This window comes from Arachis ipaensis, chromosome B3 (assembly GCF_059453495.1).
Source record: "Arachis ipaensis isolate K30076 ecotype BB chromosome B3, ASM5945349v1, whole genome shotgun sequence".
Taxonomy (NCBI): Eukaryota; Viridiplantae; Streptophyta; class Magnoliopsida; order Fabales; family Fabaceae; genus Arachis; species Arachis ipaensis.
Window position 1 is genome coordinate 88,175,184 of NC_142438.1, and position 10,028 is coordinate 88,185,211.

The window sequence follows — 10,028 nt, forward strand, 5'->3', positions numbered from 1 at the left end:
CCATCAAAACTTGGAGCTATTAATTTTGAATGATGGAGCTTATTGGAAGTCCAAGCATTGGTAGATAGATGTTCAAGGATGGATTCAAGCACAAGCCACCTTGATGAGGAGTTTCCCATAAGTCCAACTTAGGGACAATAAACAAAAGTGCTCGGTGGGAGACACCCTACCATGGTAACATCTTTTTCATTTTTCCCTTTTGTATATATTGGTAAAATTAGTTTAATTTCATATTTGTGTTGGTTTGTTGGTTTAGTTAGTAGTCTAGTATGTTAAATATGGTTTTATGGTGTTTTGGTAGCTGTTTGGAGGTTTGGAATGATTCGTTTGGTGCAAGAACCTGGAAAAATTTTGAAAAATAGAGCACCATGACATGCATACGCGTCACCCACGCGTACGCGTGACCACAAGTTTTTCGACCATCCACGTATATGCCTCACCCACCCGTACGTGTGGCCACCAAATTTTCATGCTCCCATACAAATTACAGAGAGTTGTGCGAGTTTTAGGTTGGAATTGTGCCTCTAGCACAAAGTCCACCCACGCATATGCATCACCCCACACGTACGTGTCGCCTCTTTGATTTGTCCATCATGCGTACGCGTGACTCATGTGTATGCGTCGTACCCATTTCACCTCACCACGCATATGCATCGCTTCACGCGTATACGTGAAGCCTACCCTGTTTCACCACTCTTCTTTTCTTCTCTTCTTTCCATTTCTTTCTCTCTTCTCTCTTCTCTTCTTTTCTTTCCCTTCTTCAACCATCATCCAACACTACCAATCACCATCTACTTGGTTTTGAGGTTTTAATTTGCTACTTGGTTTTGAGCTCCTAATGCTTAATATTTTTGAATACCAAGTACTCACAACATTGCCTTCAAGTTTTTTTTAAATCTTTTGAATTGCATGTTCTGGCCACCATATGATTTAAAGCATTTCATTATGATTAGGCAATAGTATATTATCAATGCATTTTTTGTTAGGTGATGCTTGTTTATGATTGACCCTTATTTACATCACCTATTTCATGCATTGAGATTTATGGAATTGTGAAATTGGATCAAAAGCTTACCTAGTGACATATTTTTGAGCTTTCTAAGCTTTGTGGACCATTCTTGCTATTTGATTGAGTTTCACTTCTATCTTCTTTTTCCTAAGCTCCATAGCACCCATGTGTTTCACTTCTATGCTACTTAGGTGTTGCAAACAACCTCAACAGGTGTCATTGGTTGATGTGTGAGCTCTATATTTCATTTGGTTCACTAAGTTTACTTGCACATCAATTAATGTCCATTCATTATCCATTTTGCAATTGCTTGTCTTTGCTTGAATGCTTTTATGCCTCTTTATTACTTGATTGGTTGTCTTACCCTTCAAGTTTTCTTTGAAGTGTTTCAAGCACACTAGAATGAGTGAAGTGCATACTTCTTTTTTGTAATTGTGACATAGTTTTTATGCTAGTATGTGTGTTCTAAACCATATGCAACTAAGAACTCACACCTATTTTTTATCAATGTCACACTAATTCACTCACTCCATTCTAGTGATCATCACCTCATTCCAACAATTTACGCTTCTTTGCTTTTGCATTTTCTCATCTTACTGTACTATTTTCCATTTTTCATGGGTGAGTCATCATAGGCAAAAACAAAAGCGGGAGAAAGAACACGCAGCAACCGGTTGATCCGCCAACTAAAGGTGGCAACCAGTGTAGTCGCCATACCCCCTTGCTCATCTTTGGATGCACCGAAGACGGTGCAAACTTTTAAGTGTGGGGAGGTCGTCCAACCACTCGGCGCTCTTGGGTGACAATTTCTAATCCCAACACTTTCGCATTTCATTTTTAGGTCTTTTAGGATTTTTAGTTGCATTTTCTTAGTTTGTATATATATACACAATAAGCTTAGTCAAAATAATAAAAATTTCCAAGAAATTTATCTATAGGGCACCCCAATTGATTTGGAAAAAAAATTTAAAACTTGCTTGAATTATATATATTGTGGAGCATATTTTTGAGCTAAGAACACATAAGCATGTGAGATTTGAGCCTAATTGTGTGGTTACATCATATAACCACTTATTTTCATTCTTGTGTGTGATTATTCTCTTTCTATGAATGCAATCTTTAATTTGTTTGATTCTTTATGTCCATTATTTTTTGTATGAATGCACTTATATGATTGAGGCCATTGTTTCAAATAGCTCACTTAACTAAATAGCCTTACCTTTTATCTTCCATTGTTAGCCAACTTTGAGCCTATGCTAAACCCATTTATTCTTAATTTTAGCACATTACAAGCCTTGAAGCGAAAAACAATAAATGTCCTTAATTTGGATCTTTGATTAGCTCGGGCTAGTGAGTGTGTGTATCATTCAAGTGTGGAGAAACTTGGGACATTGGTTGAGGTAAAAGTATGTTTTTATATTTCTGTCAAAATTTTGGGAATTAGGTACATACTCATGGATTAAATATTTAAACCATATGCATTGGTACCTTTGTGTATAATTCATAAAAAAAAGAAAAAAAATAGAAAAATAAAAAGGAAAAAAATATATAGAAAAGAAAAAAAAGAAAAACAAAAGCAATAAAAAGGGGACAAAATGCCCCAAAGTGAAGTTCAATAATAATCAATGCATATGAGTTGTGATAAAAAAGAGAATGCATGAGTGTGTGAAAAAGTGAAGAATGGGTAGTTAGGTTAGCATTTAAATTGTATAGGTTGTCATAGGTTTAGGTGGGAAGTTTAGGTTAATCAAAGATTCAAATTTCTAGTCCACTTAATCAAATACAATCCTACCTTGACCCTAACCCCATTACAGCCTATGGATAAGTCCTCATGATATTTGTATGCATGCATGAAATAATTGTTGATTGTTAGATGAAAAACAAATCTTGAAAAGTATGATTAGGGGAGAATTGAGTGAAATCAACCCTATACACTTGAGTGACTAGAGCGGATATACATCCGGTGAGGGTTCGATTGCTCAATTACATGTTTTTACCTAGAATCATCACTTTTCTTGCAAGTTTGTAAAATCTTTAATAACTCAATTCAATTGTGGTTTGAATTGGTTGTTAATACCTTTAGCCCTCATATGCATATATGCTTTCTTGGAAGTTGATTTATCTTGACCAAGTAGTTGCATTCATTTAGATAGATTGCATTTAGATAGGTTGCATTTAGGTAGTTTGCATTGAATAAATGTTGATACCCTTTGTCTCTATCTTGAGTTTAGCATGAGGACATGCTTGGTTTAAGTGTGGGGAGGCCAAAAATTTGATGTAGGAAAATTGTCGGTAAAGAATTTCTCAATGAAATCTCGTTGCAAGTATAGTTCTAAACCAACAGCAATCCTCAATCAAAATTTAATTTGTTTGTCATAACTAGAAACCCCAATAAAAATAACCGAAGCATTTAAACCTCAGGTTGTCTCTCAAGGAATTGCAGGGAAGTGTTCATGTTATTGATTATAGGAAAGTGTTTTTGGGGTTTTGGAATAAGGAACAAGAAAAATAAATGGCAATAAAGTAAAGGAACTCAAATGGTAAAAAGGTCTTGGCAAGGGTCGATGGTTAAGGATCTTTATCCTTGTTACTAACCACAACAAGATAATTGCAAGGATCAATCCCATTAAGTCATCCTCTAACAAGTAAAGGAAAGTCAAATGAGCTACATTAATCCTAATCCATAAGTCCTAGCCACTTCACTAATTAACTTAGTGGAAGCTAGAGTCAATAGACACCAATCATCAATCACTTGGACATTAGCAACTCAAGTTTACCTAAGTTACCATCCCAAGCCAAGAATAGAAAATTCTACTCTAACATCCTTCCAAGCATTTTATCAAACACTTGGAAGGCACAAAAGGAAAGCAAGATAAAATGACAACAAGAATAAAATCTAACAACTACCAATTGCAAGGAATTAACAACAATAATTCAATCAACAACATAAAGAAACATAAAATGTAAATTTCATTAAAAGGAATCAAAATCCAACAAAAGTGCATCAACATAAAAATGACATAAAGGGGAAATTAACAAGAGAACTAAGAGAATCAAAGCAATTGAACAAGGAAAAGTAAAGAGAACAAGATGAGAACAAGAAATTAAACCTAGATCTAAGAGAAATTAACCTAATCCTAACCTAATTTTAGAGAGAAGAGGGAGCTTCTATCTTTAGAAAACTAAACTACATGATGCTATCCTCCACTAATTGCTTCCCCCCTTATCCAAGCTTGAATTCTGCATGAAGTAGCCTCAGAAATGAGTTGGATCTGGGCCTGGGAAGCTCAGAAATCGCCCCCCAGCGAATTGCCTTTAATGAGGTCACGTGCCGGTTGTCATGCGTATGCGTCGGTCACGCGTACGTGTTATCTTGCAATTCTCTTTATCACGCATACGCGTCGTTGACAAATGACCTTCTCATGCTCGCTCGTTGCTCACGCGTGCGCATCACTCACGCGTGCGCGTCGTCTTGCAATCTCCACAAGCTCATTTCTTCATGAATTCTCCACTTGCATGCTTTTTTCTTCACTCCTTTGATCCATTCCTTGCCTTTTAAACCTGAAATCACTAACACACATATCAAGGCATCGAGTGAAATCAAGGTGAATTAAAATTAACCAATTAAAGGCCTAAAAAGCACGTTTTTAACCATTAAGCACAATTAGGAGAAAGTCATGAAACTATACCATTTCATTGAATAAATGTGAGAAAAGTTGTTAAAATCCCCTAAATTAAGCACAAGATAAACCCTAAAAATGGGGTTTATCAGCTAGCATTCCGGGCGTTTAAATGCCAGCATGGCAGCATGGAGGTAACTTCAAATTTTCAATCTTTTCATAATTCAACTCATCTTTTTCCAATTCAATTTCAAATTTCTTTTGATTTTTAAATTAAATCTTGTTCAAATATTTTATTCAAAATTTAATTTTCAAATTAAAATATTTTCTTTCAAAATTTTTTTAAATCCTTTTCAAAATTTTATATCTTTTACAACTTGTTTTCAAAATCTTTTCAAAATCTTTTCTTATCTTGTTCATATCTTTTATTAAACTTTCAAATCTTTTTCATACTTCCTATCTTGTCTTTAATGCCTTTTCTATCCTCTTAAAATCCTTTATTATCTTTTAAAAACTTATCTTTTTCTATTTTTTTCAAAAATCTTTATCTTTCTTTCATTATTAATTTCGAAAATCCCTCCCCCCCCTCCCTATATGTATGCATGATCATGCCTCCCTCCTTCACTCACCACCTCTCATTCGAATTCTCCCTTCTCTTTCTTCTACTATTCTCTTTTCTAGTTCTTCCTTTCTCACTCTTTGCTTGAGGATGAGCAAATTTTTAAGTTTGGTATGGCAGGAGCCCTGTTCTCTCATCAAGAATTCAATCCCATGGCTCCAAAAAATGGCAAGACCGCCCCTAAGAACAAGAAAGAAGATAACTCGACAGTTGTTTTCAAACCTGTTTGATTCCTTACCAAGCAACATGAAGAACATTATCATATGATAATGAGCAAAAGGCTAGTAATCCCTGAAGTGGCATTCAACCTTGGAGAAGAAGAATACTCGGAGATCCAAGAGCAGATTCGAAGGAGATGCTGGGAGATTTTAAGTAATCCCAAATTAAATGTTGGATACAACATGATCTAGAAATTCTATGCAAATCTGTGGATGACAGATAAGAAAAAGAAAGATAGAACAACCTTCCATACTTTTCGCACCATGGTCAGAGGGAAGATCATGTACTTTCACCTAGACAGGGTGAGAGAGATCTTCAAACTACCTCTGCAAAAAGATGATCATGAGTCATACAACAGAAGGGTTGTAGCCAACCAAAATCTGGATTAAGTCCTAGAGGACATATGCCTGCCCAGAACTCAATAGATTGAGAATACAAAAGGGGAGCCATGCCAGCTAAAAAGGGCGAACCTTAAGCCTGTTGCTAGAGGATGGCTAGACTTCATTGGGCGCTCTATACTCCCCACAAGTAACTGCTCTGAAGTCAATATTGCAAGAGCCATGATGATTCACTACATCATGATGGGGATTGAGGTGGAAGTCCACCAAATAATCCCCCGTGAGATTTACAAGCTGGCAAACAGGGTGTCTACTAATGCCATGCTAGCTTGTCCAAATCTCATATTTCGCTTATGCCAAGAGGCTAAGGTTCTGATCCCATCAGACCAGTTTATTCCAGTGGAAAAACCAATCACCAAACAGGTGATGGAGAGCTCCAAGATAGAAGACAATCACTCTAAGAGGAAGGCACTGAGCCTTCCCACGAGATCCCTCCAATGGAGTATTGGGACCAGCTGAAGGCGTCTATAATACACTTACAGAGCACTTAAGATCAGCTCAGAGAGGAGCAGAAAGATCAGACTAGCATGATTTGCAAACTGATCAAGGAGCAAGAGAAGCAATGGGCGAGAGTTAGAGGAGATGAAGCGCCAGAAGCTCTCCCATGAAGAGCCCAGTGCCCCTCAAGTTGAAGAGCCATGCGTGCCACAACCTGAAGAGCCCAGGGTCTTTCAAGCTGAAGGTTGTTGAGTTTCAACTCTGTGGCTATTCTAATTCTTGTTTCTCATATTTAAGTTATTCCTTTTCCTGTCTCACGTATTTCCATCCTAATTTAGAGTTCCATGATCACTAGTAGTATTTAAGTCTTTATTTTTATTTTTATTTTATGTCTTTTAATTTTTAGTATTACATAAGCATTAGTAGTAATTAATTAATTTTTATTTTTCCAATTAGCTATAAATTATTCCTCTTATCATCATTAAACAATGAATAAATAGTAGATTTTTTTAGAAGAATTAAATATGCATGAATTTTTGAGTTCTCCAATAAAGAATAGTTAATTATTTTGATGTGGTGTCATTGCTTTAGTTTTCTGAATGTATGAATAACTAGTGCATGTTTGAAGTTGAATTTTAGGATGCTGGCTCTTGAAAGGATGAAGAAAAATGAAAAATATTATTGATGATCTGAAAAATCTAAATAGATTGATTCTTGAAGAAAGAAAAAGCAGCAAAAAGAAAAAGAAAAAGCTTGCATGCGAAAAAAAAAGTGGCGAAAAAATAGAAAGAAAAAAAAAGCAAGCAGAAAAAGCCAATAGCTCTTTAAACCAAAAGGCAAGAGTAAAAAGCCAGTAACCCTTTAAACCAAAAGGCAAGGGTAGAAGGATCCAAGGCTTTGAGCATTAATGAATAGGAGGGCCTAAAGGAATAAAATCCTGGCCTAAGCGGCTCAAACAAAATGTCCCTAACCATGTGCTTGTGGCGTGAAGGTGTCAAGTGAAAAGTTTGAGACTGAGCGGTTAAAGTCGTGGTCCAAAGCAAAAAGAGTGTGTTTAAGAACTCTGGACACCTCTATCTGGGGACTCTAGTAAAGCTGAGATACAATCTGAAAAGGTTCACCCAGTTAAAGTGTCTGTGGCATTATTGTATCCGGTGGTAATACAAGAAAACAAGGTGCTTAAGGTCACGGCCAAGAATCTAAAAAGTTGTGTTCAAGAAATAAAAAGAACTAAACTAGGAGAATCAAAAATATCATCCAGATTCTAAGTTCCTAAAGATGCCAGCCATTCTGATTTTCAATGGATAGTGAGATGCCAAAACTATTCAGAAGCAAAAAGCTACTAAGTCCCACTTATCTAATTGAAACTGAGATTCATTGAAAACTATGGAATTTATTGTATCTTATTCTTCTTTTTATCCTATTTTATTTGTATTTTCTTGGGGAGAAGCAATAGTTTAAATTTGGTGTTGTGAAGAGCGGATATTTTATACACTTTTTGGCATAGTTTTCATATAGTTTTTAATAAGTTTTGTTTAGTTTTTATTAAGTTTTTACAGGTTTCAGTGATAAATTCATATTTTTGGATTCCACTTTGAATTTGTATATTTTTGTACCATTTCAGGTATTTTCTGGCTGAAATTGAGGAGCTGGAGCAAAAGTTTTATTTAGAGACAGAGAAAGCACTGCAGATGTTGTTCAGATCTGACCTCCTTGAACTCGGAAGTGATTTTTTGGAGCTATAGAAGTCCAAATGGAGCGTTCTTAATGGCTATAGAAATCTGACTTCCAGAGCTTTCCATCAATGTATAATAGTCCATACTTTGTTTCGGACTAGAAGGCCCAAAACTAGTGTCCAACGCCAGCTTCCTGCCCCCTTTCTGGCGTCCAGCGCCCAAGGAGCAGAGCCTGGCGTCCAAACGCCCAGAGAGGACCCCCTAGCTGGCGTTCCACCCATAAAATACCTCATAGCACGTGGATCTCATCAAAACTCAGCCCAAACACTCACCATGTGGGCCCCAAAAGTGGATTTTAGCACTAAAAAGACTGTTTCACCCTTACTAGTCATTAGTTTAGTATTTAAGAGTTCTTTTACATAATCATTCAAACTTTTACATCACTTTTACCATCATACACGTTTTACCATCAGCATGAGTTTCTAAACCTCCTAGGTTGATGGGAGGAGCCCTGCTGAGTCCCATGAATTAATAAAAGTATTACTGTTTCTCTTCGATCCGTGTTTGATTAATTCTAAGATGTATATTCGTTCTTCACCAATATGAATACGTTGAACCGGCATAAGGTTATCACATTCTACATGGGTTCAGAGTGCATCTTTCATTGGACAATAATGAGCCACCAGCTTGAATATACGTCTCTAAGACAGCTAATCCACAACTTCGTTGGAGACTTCTCGAGACATCAGTTCAGCCGATTTATGGAGAGATTAGGGTCTCTGTGGTAGAGGCTAGAATCCAAGGTGCAGCATTCTCTGATCCGGAAGATCTGACCTTGTCTGTGGCGTTTTGAGTAGGATCATTAAGGAGAATAAACTGTACGAGCTTCACCCTTAATCAGAATGGATCCGCACTAAACCTGGGGTTCAGATCTGGAGGAGTATTGGCAGTTGCTCAAACCAGTGTCAATCACATACAGCCTGCCATTGAAGAAATCAGTCACAATCAAAAGAAACAGTACTACCAGATTTAATTCAGAAAGACAAAGCAACTCCAGTCCTCAACTATTCTCTTTTCAAAGTTTACACGACTTCTGAGTTCTAATTACCCTGTTTATTTATTCCCTTTATTTGTATGTAATTAAAAATAACATACCAACATCTCCTACTCTTTCATCTGCCTGACTAAGACCTACAGGATAACCATAGATTGCTTCAAACCACAATCCTCGTGGGATCGACCCTGACTCGCTCAGGTATTACTTGGGCAACCCAATGCACTTACTGGTACTGCTGTACGAAGGTGTTGGACATTGATCATATTGCTATATTTTCTTGTCTTGGCCCTAAGTGCCTACTTTAGATTGATTGAGATTCTTTTGTTTGTTTGTGCCAAACTCAATAGGAACCATAGTGTAGATATATATAGATAGTATTTAGTATAGTTGCAAGCATGTAGGTAGTTACATTTAATAAATTGCTTCCCCCTTTATCCTTCTCCTTTAATTGTGATTAGCATGAGGACATGCTATTGTTTAAGTGTGGGGAAATTGATGAATCCATATTTGACGATATATTTTGGTTTTATTTGAGTAGATTTCATCACATAAACCCACATTTATTCATCCAAATAGCATACTTTTGTGTTTTCTCCCTAAATTGAGCTTAATTGTGAGAACATGTTATTTTGTGCTTAATTTAATCAATTTTATTCGACTTTCATTTCATTCGATGCTTTGATGTGTTTGATGAGTAATTTCAGGTTGACATGGCTAATATAGATTGAAGAAGTGATGGAAAAGCATGCAAAAGTGGAGAAAGCATGAAGAAATGAAGTTTTGAAAGATTCAGCATCCGTGCGTGGACACAGTGATGCGTGCGTACTGATACAAGAATTATCGTCGGTCTAGAATTTCTCTTAATAGAAATCGAACTTCGTTGTAAGCATAGTTCCAAACCAACTAATAATTCTCAATCAAATTTAAAAAGATTTTTGTTGTCACAAAGTACAAACCCCAATGAAATAACCGAGAGTATTAATCCCGAGTCG